This window comes from Danio rerio, chromosome 20 (genome assembly GCF_049306965.1).
Source record: "Danio rerio strain Tuebingen ecotype United States chromosome 20, GRCz12tu, whole genome shotgun sequence".
Taxonomy (NCBI): Eukaryota; Metazoa; Chordata; class Actinopteri; order Cypriniformes; family Danionidae; genus Danio; species Danio rerio.
The window spans coordinates 55489651-55500008 of record NC_133195.1 but is presented as its reverse complement, the minus strand read 5'-3'; positions in this window follow the sequence as shown (position 1 = coordinate 55500008).

Genomic DNA, 10358 nt, shown 5'->3' with positions numbered 1-10358 from the left:
CGTCTCGGACGCAGCCCATTACTTTGAAGTGTTTTCGACTTCTGTGTTGCTTTATACACACTAAAGGCCGAAATCTTCAACATGTGCTGTTTTCATGAACACTAAGGCCCCGTTTACACTAGTGCGTTTTAGTTTGAAAACGCATAAGTTTTGCTACGGTTACGCCATCCGTCCACACTACGCCGGAGTTCTCGAGCGCCGAAAACGGAGCTTTTTAAAAACGCTGGAGAGGCCGTTTTCATTCTAAAACGCTGCTGCTCCGTCTCAGTGTGGATGGGGAAAGACGGAGACATCTGAAAACGGAGGCGGGGCTGCAAACGTTCGCCTCTCTGATTGGGGCTTTTCCTCAATATTAAGTAGCCTACACACACAGTTCAGTCTCGCATCCTCTTCTTGTAAGTTAAGACTTCGCAAGTTTGATCAAGGCTGCAGTCTCCCCCTTCTCAGTTTGATATGGAAAACATACCGAGGACACGGGTAAATCTTCAAAGGGAACAGTGTACTTTATAACTTCATTCACATCACCTTGGCTACGTTGTTTCACTTTCTCCACAATAAAATGTAAACATGATATAAGGAACTGCCTATTTTCTTTTTAATATTAGCAACTTAACAGACAGCAGAAATGTTGAGGCGTCGTGCTGCATATATGAGCGTCATCTTCACTGTGTGGATATTTATAACAAAACGGAGCCAATAACAACTGTCTCCTTTCAATTTCAGTGAAAATACGAAACGCACCCTCTCTTTTGCTGAATATCAGTTTTAATAATCGATAATTATAAAAGTATAACATACAATAAGTTTATACATTGTAGGAAATAAAGGCAAGCGATCAGTCAATGTACCTGGATTAATCATTAACTTATCTTTGCGCTTAACCAAAACATGTTACCCGTGAACAAGTAACTTAATAGATTCCAATGACCAAAGTCAGGGAATATGTCGTTAAATAAAGACAACAAGATGAATGAAATATCACGTTTAGCAAATATAGTGAGATTAGATCCAGCGGGAGATGCTTGATGAGCAGTCCGACAAGCAGAGCTCTCATCTGGGTAGAAATGCTGGAGCGCTTGCCCGAGAGTGTGTGTGTGGTCACGTGATGTGCGTTTTCAGCGTTTTGGTGTGGACGGAGAGCAGTTCAGAAACGCTGGGTAAAACGCGAGTGTGGACGCGGATCGTTTTCATTCTACAACGCCGTTTTAAAACTAAAACGCACTAGTGTAAACGGGGCCTAAGTCTAAAGACGAGAAGTGAACAATCACATGTCCATTCTATTTATTTATTATGGTGGCTTGAAATGCTAGCCACTCCCAAGCAACCACTTATGGCACCCTAGCAACTGTCCATAGATTTAAAAGACTGTCATTGACTTAACATTGGATCGGCCTTTGTGTGCTCATAACTCTGCATCCGACTGTCCTACAGACTAGAGTCTGGCCTCATTCAACTCAGTCTAGCCAGCAGCCAATCACTGATGACCTTTAAACTTACTAGCCACTCCCTAGCAACCAATTTCAGCACCCAACTGTCCCACATACTGTGATTAGCTATTCTAACACATGCTAATAGTTTTAACATGCTACTGACATGCTAATCTTGCTAGAAACATTCTAATGACATGATAGTCATGCTAGCACATGCTAACAACAGACTGATTCATGCTAGAAACATGTTAACAACATGCTAATTCAAGCTAGAATTATGCTAACAACATGCTAATTCATGTTAGAATAATGCTAACAACATGCGAATTCATGCTAGAATCATGCTAACAACATGCTATTTCATGCTAGAATCATGCTAACATGCTAATACATGCCAGAATCATGCTAACAACATGCCAATTCATGCCAGAATCATGCTAACAACATGCTAATTCATGCTAGAATCATTCTAACAACATGCTATTTCATGACAGAATCATGCTAACAACATGCTAATTCATGTTAGAATCATGCTAGTAAAATGCTAATTTCATACTAGAATCATGATAGTAAACTGCTAATTCATGCTAATATCATGCTAATTCATGCTAGAATCATACAAACTCATGCTAGGATCATGCTAGTTATGTGCTAAATCATGCTAGTATCATTCTAATTCATGCTAGAACCATGCTAATATCATGTATATTCATGACAGAATCATGCTAATTCATTCTAGAATCGTGATAGTAGCATGCTAATTCATGCTAGAATCATGCTAGTAACACGCTAATTCATGGTAGAATCATGTTAGTAACATGCTAATTCATGCTAGAGTCATGCTAACAACATGCTAGAATCATGCTTATATCTTGCAAAGTCATGCTAGAATCATGCTAATTATATGCTACTTCATGCTAGTATCATGCTAATATCATTCTAATTCATGCTAGAATCATGCTAATTTATGCTAGAATCATGTTATTATGTTAATTTATGATAGAATCATGTTAATCCATGCTAGAATCATGCTAATTCGTGCTAGAATCATGCTAATTTATGCTAGAATCATGCTACTATGTTAATTTATGATAGAATCATGCTAATCCATGCTAGAATCATGCTAATTCGTGCTAGAATCATGCTAATTCATGTAAGAATCATGATAGTAACATGCTAATTTATTTAGATGTTTGTTAAACACATAACGTAACAATGAACTAAAAACATTTTACAGTGGTGAAACACCTTTTAACCAGCTTAAATGCACATAAATTAGCGGAAACATGACGCTTAATGACTTTAAATATTTTAATTATTTGGCATGAGTGCCAAAATAAAAGTCAGATTTAAAAATCACGTGTGGGAAGATTTTTAATTCTTATTATTTTTCGATTGTTTTGTTTCGTAGCTTGTTAGTGCGAAAAACACCTGTTAACCAGCTTAAAATCACGAGCTTATGGCTTCTTTTGCATGAATCTTCCAGGAAACATGAGGCTTAATGACTTTAAATATTTTCATTATTCGACATGAGTGTTAAAATAAAAGTCAGATAGAGGAAAGATTTTGCATTATTATTATATTCCGATTGTTTAACACCTGTTAACCAGCTTAATTGCCATCTTTTACATGGATCTTCTAGTGGAAACATGACACTTAATGACTATATTAAATATTTTAATCATTTGGCATGAGTGCCAAAATAAAAGTTGGATTTAAAAAAAATAAAAATAAAATAGAGTGAGGATTTTTAAATCTTTTTATTTTCCGATTGATTTTTTTTGGTAGCTTGTTTGTGGGCCTATACGAGAAACACCTGTTAACCAGCTTAAATGCAGATAAATTTGCCTAAATGCCTTCTTTTGCAAAAACATGAGGCTTAATGACTTTAAACATTTTAATTATTCGACAAAAGTGCCAAAATAAAAGTCGGATAGAAGAAAGATTTTGCATTATTATTATATTCCGATTGTTTAGTCTGGTTAGCTGTAGCATGTTAGTGCGTGAAACACCTGTTAACCAGCTTACATGCCTTCTTTTACATGGATTCTAGAGGAAACATGATGCTTAATGTCTTTTAAAAAATTATTATTCGACACATGTGCCAAAATAAAAGTCAGATAAAAGAAAGATTTTGAATTATTATAATCTGATTCTTTAGTCTGGTTAGCTTTGTTAACCAGCTTAAATGCACATAAATTTGCCTAAATGCCTTATTTTGCATAGATCTTTATAGCTGAAACATGACGCTTAATTACTTTATTTCAATTATTTGGCATGAGTGCCAAAATAAAAGATTAGTTTAGTCCGGTTAGCTTTTGTTAGTGTGTGTGTAACGCCTTTTAGACAGCTTAAAAGCACCTAAATTATAGTTTATACCTTCTTTCGCATGGATCTTACATTTGCCTAAATGTCTTCTTTTGCATTGATCTTCCAGGAAACATGATGCTTATTAATTTTAAATGTTTTAATAATTTGACGTGAATGCCAAAATAAAAGTCGGATAGAAGAAAGATTTTGCATTATAATTATATTCCGATTGTTTTTTTTTTATTTATTTTTTTATTGAACAAACAGGGATGTACAGAGTTATACATAAAACAGTATACAATGGAATTAACAACAAAAATTAATCGTGTACATTAAGTATTTTTTCCAGTAGTTGAGATGTCTTAATAGCTTTGGTATTACTTTGTATAGCAGTGAGGGAATCATAAAAAAGTTTTAGATCAATGAAAAATAGTTTACAATTTGGTACAGTCAGCATACATTTTGTTTTGTGGATGTGATACTTTCCAAATAAAATAAGAATTTTTGCTATTTTGTCCATTTCCAGTAATCCAGAGTTGCAATCCCTAAAAAAAACCATTTGCTCAGTTATACTGATTAATTTATAAAACACTTCAAAAAGTAGTAAGGAAACTTGGGACCAAAACTGTTTTGTGTAACTGCAACTGAAAAATAAATGAGGAATTGTTTCCGGTTCCATTTTACAAAAACAACACAAGAGTGAAAAACCTTCCTTAAACTTACTTATAAAATCATTGCATGGATAATATCTATGTAATATTTTAAAATTTGTTTCTTTTACTTTATTAGGAATTATGTATTTTGTAATATCTGACCAGATTTTTGGGGAAAAGAAGAATGAAGGGATCGCTTGTTTCCATTTAACCATTGCAATTGGAGGAACACTTTTATCTGCAGTTAGGATATTCCTAATATAATTGTTATTACATTTTTTATCCTTGATAGAAAGGCCCTTAATAGTAAGCTCTGGGTGAGAGCCAGATACATGGTTATATATTTTTGCGGTTTTAATAAGGTGAAGTAATTTTGGGGAAATACAATGAACAAATTTTTTGTATTCAATCAAAGCAATTTTTAAACCAAAATTATTAATAAATTCATTGTAATCATATAAATCCCCTACACGATTTAATAAGTCTGTAACAAAAATTACTCCTTTTTTAACATAATCATTCCAAAATATGGACTTGTTTTTAAATAAAATATACTGATTGTTCCAGATAATACATGAGGGGGGGGGGGGGGGGGGAAGGTGCTTATAAATCAGTTTCCATGTATTCAAGGCTTGTTTATGAAAATTTGACATCTTAATAGGAATTTTAGAACACTTAAAATCACAAGTTAGCAAAAAGTGTAGGCCACCACATTTTTCAAAGATAAGATTTCGGAACTGTATCAAAGGCCTTGTAAAAATCTAAAAATAAAATTAAAGCCTCCTCATTTACTAACTCTGAGTAATCCAACAGATCTAATACCAATCTAATATTATTTGAAATATTTCTTCCCTTCATAAATCCAGATTGGGAGAGAATATTCCGATTGTTTAGTCTGGTTAGCTTTAGCATGTTAGTGCGTGAAACACCTGTTAACCAGCTTAAATGCACATAAATTAGCCTAAATGCCTTTTTTACACGGATCTTCCAGCGGAAACATGACACCGAATGACTTTAGACAGGACTTCATTCGCAATATAGCGCGACATTTCGTACATTTAATCCGCTAAATGTGTTTGTTCTCATAACCCAAGAACTATATTCGGGCTCGGCTAATCTGACGAGCTACTGAAGGATTTCCATTCCGTCAAGAGTGCCTTTAAAAGCGCAATTAATAACCCGTGACAAATGTTTTCCCGAGGCTGTCAGAGCCCCAGATTGAACCGCAGTGAGCTGGCTAGATTGCCATTGAACTCTCAAGGCAGTGATTTCATCAAGCAGAGGGAATTTGGGAAAACAAACCAATTCCACAAGGTCTCCAAACTTTCCCATGATCGGTATTTAACGATTATGATATTTTAATTTCTCGATGCTTCCAGCATGACGGGGTCCCGTCACTGAAGACAGACAGATGCTCCTGATGGGGGGTCCAGAAATAAAGTAATCCCCAGAGGACCACAGATAATGATGTTATCACTGCAATAGGAGGATCCAGTTCTGGGTTCCAGTTCAAATCACTAAAGCAATTACGCGGCTAGTATGTTTTATTCAAGCACAACATTGGGGTTCATTCATAAAAACACGTGATTAATGCGTATAAGTTTGATGTTTTTTTTTTTTTTTTTTTTTTTTGAATGTTTCTTGAATGGCCGGTTTAATTGCTCCAGCAGCTGGTTTTCGTGCTTTCAACCCGATTATATTTATCACAATATACAGATAGGAATGCAGATATGGACAATAAAGATATCCGGAAGCTCTGGGTTGAACCTGTTTTCTTCCGTATGGACAATTCCATTGTGGAGAGAAACTTTCATCCTGGATCTATTGGTCACATTCAGGCTATATTAAACTTATCGCGCATTACTCATATGATTAATTTAGTCTTTTGACTAAATATTTTATTTTATGATATATGAGTATCACAGATAATAAAAGTTGTTTTCTGAAAAGATCTCAAATATGCTTTTGAGACTGAACCTTAAAGTAAATACATTATAGATTAATAGAAATTAGAGAGAGAACAACATTAATCTAATAGCCTAATTTAATTGCATAGCATTACACTAAAATAAAGATGGGTTGTATTAACGCAATGTGGGTCAACTAGACAAGTTTTTTTCGCGTTAACTTTAAATGACATTTTTGTAAGTATATCTTATTAAATACATAAATAAATATAATGTAATTGACTCTCGGCAAGAAGGTCGTTGTTCGAGCCCCGGCTGGGTCAGTTGGCATTTCTCCCCGTGTTCGCGTGTTTCCTCCGGGTGCTCCAGTTTCCCCCACAGTCCAGGTGAACTGGATGAACTAAAAGTTTAGGAGTGTATGGGTGTTTCCCAGTGTTGGGTTGCGTCTGGAAGGGCATCCGCTGCGTAAAACATAAGCTGGATAGGTTGGCGGTTCATTCCACTGTGGCAACCTCTGATAAATAAGGGACTAAGCCGAAAAGAAAATGAATGAATAATAATACATTAAACATAAATAAATAAATCTAATGTCCATATTTGACTCAGCATTCAATGTATTGTCTATATTTTACCCAGCATTTAATGTCCATATTTGACCCAGAAATTAATTTAATGTCCATATTTGACCCCGAATTTAATATCCATATTTGACCCCGATTTTAATGTCCATATTTGACCCAAAATTTAATTTAATTTCCATATTTGACCAAGAATTTAATTTAATGTCTATAACTTGACCCATTATTTAATGTCAATATTTGACCATCGTTGTCTTAATACATCACAGCATTTGTGTAGATGTGTAGAATGCTTTTTATTTATTTGTTTATATCAACACAATGTGGTTCAAACATAGACAAACTCAAAATTGGGTTAGGTTTTTTCACATTAAATTTAAATTGCATTTTTGTCATTTAATGTAATGTCCATATTTGACCCAGCATTCAATTTAATGTCCATATGTCACCCAGCATTTAATTTAATGTCCATATTTGACCCAGCATTAGATTTAATTTCCACATGTGGCCCAGCATTTACTTTTATGTGCAAATTTGACCCAGCATTTAATTTGATGTTCCATTTTTGTAAGTATAATTAATTATATAAATAACATAATAATACATTGGGCGTCACGGTGGCGCCATGGGTAGCATGATTGCCTCACAGCAAGGTTCGAGCTCCGGCTCAGTCAGTTGGCATTTCTCCCCGTGTTCGCGTGGGTTTCCTCCGGGTGCTGCAGTTTCCCCCACAGTCCAGATGAACGTGTGTGTATGTTGTAAATGCAAGAGCCTGTGTGTGTTTCCCAGTGATGGAAAAGGCATCTGCTGCGTAAAACATATGCTGGATAACTTGGCGGTTCATTCCGCTGTGGCGACCCCTGATTAATAAAGGGACTAAGTCGAAAAGAAATTATTGAATAATAATACATTTAATATAAATAAATCTTAATTTATAAATAAATGTAATGTCCATATTTGAGTCAGCCTTCAAAGCAATGTCCATATTTGACCTAGAATTTAATTCAGTCCATAATATTTGACCAAGCATTTAATGTAATGTCCATTAGACCAAGCATTTGTTTTAATGTCCATATTTGACTCAGCATTCAATGTAATGTCCATATTTGACCCAGAATTGAATTTAATGTCCATATTTTTCCCAGCATTTAATTTAATGTGCATATGTGACCCAGAATTTAATTTAATGTCCATATTTGACCGAGCATTCAATTTAATATCTCGATTTAACCCAGCATTTTTTTAATTTCCATATTTGACCAGGCGTTGTTTTAATACATCCTAGCATTTTTAAATAGCGTAGATCGTCGTAAAAACTAAAAAGTCTTTTAATGTGTTTAAATACAATATATAAAAATATATATGTTATTTAAATATATTATTTTAAACAAAACTTATAAATATCTAAAAAAAAAATCTATTTAAATTTTATAAAATATAATTTTAAATATTAATTTTTATTTAATATAATTTAATTATATTATTTTTAATTAATTATTTTGTTATATATATATATATATATATATATATATATATATATATATATATATATATATATATATATATATATATATATATATATATATATATATATATATATATATTGGAATGCATTTCGGCATTGCACTGCATTTTTTCCGCAAAAACCAACGAGATGACTTGTCATTGAAACTGTGTATTAGCTAGAGGCCTAGAAGCATGCCAACAGAAACATTTACCAATAAATAAATAAAGATAAACATATTTGCGGTTCATCAAATAAATAGGGTATATATGTTTGTGAGCGTGTTTTGATGGCATATAAAAGACGTCTAATAGACGTCTAAATATAGACGTCTCGACAAAAACGAAGCTTGAGACTGTCTGTGTAATTCTTTATGAGCCCAAAAAGTTGACTAGTCATAATTTATACGCAGAAATATGTGAAGTCTTGTCTAATTTTGGGCTGTTCTTAGACATCTAGCTGTTTGATTATTGCTGGCGTCCCAAATTAAGCCTCGTTTTATTCAATTCATGTATCTATAGCGCGCTTTACAATGTAGATTGTGTCAAAGCAGCTAAACATAAATGTAAACTGTGTCAGTCCAGTTTTCAGTGTTGACGTTCAGTTTAGTTCAGCTCAGTGTGGTTTAGTTTCACTGTTAAAAGTCCAAACACTGACGAGCCGTGCGCAGCCAAGATGCGCGGTCAAGACATCAACGCTGTACTGATCATAATTACTATAACCTACATGTATATAATGTTCATCCATCTGCAAATATCACCAGTTTATCTATAATTGCACTTTATAGTTTATACCTATATCCTGCAGTTGCTGATATTGCACTCCCTAAACTGCATTTCGTTGCCTTGTACATGAGTAATGCAATAAAGTTTAATCTAATCTGATCTAATTGTATATCTGTTATGGCTACACTGTAAAATATAAATGACATTACAAATGTTTTTTATGTTACCCTAGCTTATTTTAGGAAGTTAATCATGTTTTAAACACATTTTTAAAGTTGTGAAAATTTTACCTTAATATTTTAGTCAGTTTTATTGATATAACTTGAGATGACTAGAAAAGTTCATCAGAATAAACAGCTAAAATCAGTCAAAGGCACTCAAAAATGTATAAAAATATTATTAGTATATTATTAGTATTATTATTTAAATAATTTAATAATTTTAAGTATTATTTACTACTCAAAGAGCTCCGAAACATTATATTTAAGATTCCCCTGAGCTCTTTTTGTTTGATTTTGGATCAGAAAAGTTAATTTGATTCCACAAAAAAAAGTAGTCTACAGTGAGGTGTCTGCGGTCGGTCACATACTTTAATGACCTGTTTTATTATCTCGCCTGTGAGGTTCGGGCCTTTACAGACGCGGCGAGTTTTTCACCGGCACCTGAAATAATGTGCGCGTTCACCCGCAGCGCGTTTCCGCATCCTCTTCCCTGGATTGTTTTGACTGCTTGATCGAGAGCAAAAAGCGGCGCATTTCATCTCTAAATTTAAACCGGAATGGAGTCACTCGAAAACACTGTGATAGGAGGCAGCCAGGGTCATTGACCTTTCCGGTAATGAATCACGCATAATGAACGCATGCAGAGGGAAATATATGGTCTGAAAAACACCATGGGGTAAACTCATTAACGAGCATAAATATATGACAGAACAACATCTGTAATGCCCGAAGGGTTAATTCTATATGCATTTTAATTCTTTAATCAGTTTTTGTTGATCCAACATGTGAAAAGCGCATGTAAAGTCATGCATATGTGGATTATTTCTATATATGCATTAAATATGTTGTTGTTCAATGCATTGTGATACGCGCTTTATTTTTGGCACATTAATGTAAAGTTGTCTTGCATATGTAGATTACTTCTATATATGCATTAAATATGTTGTTGTTTTTATTGCATTGTGAAAACGCTCTATTCTGGCACAGTAATGTAGTTGTCATGCATATGTGAAGTATTTCTATATATGTA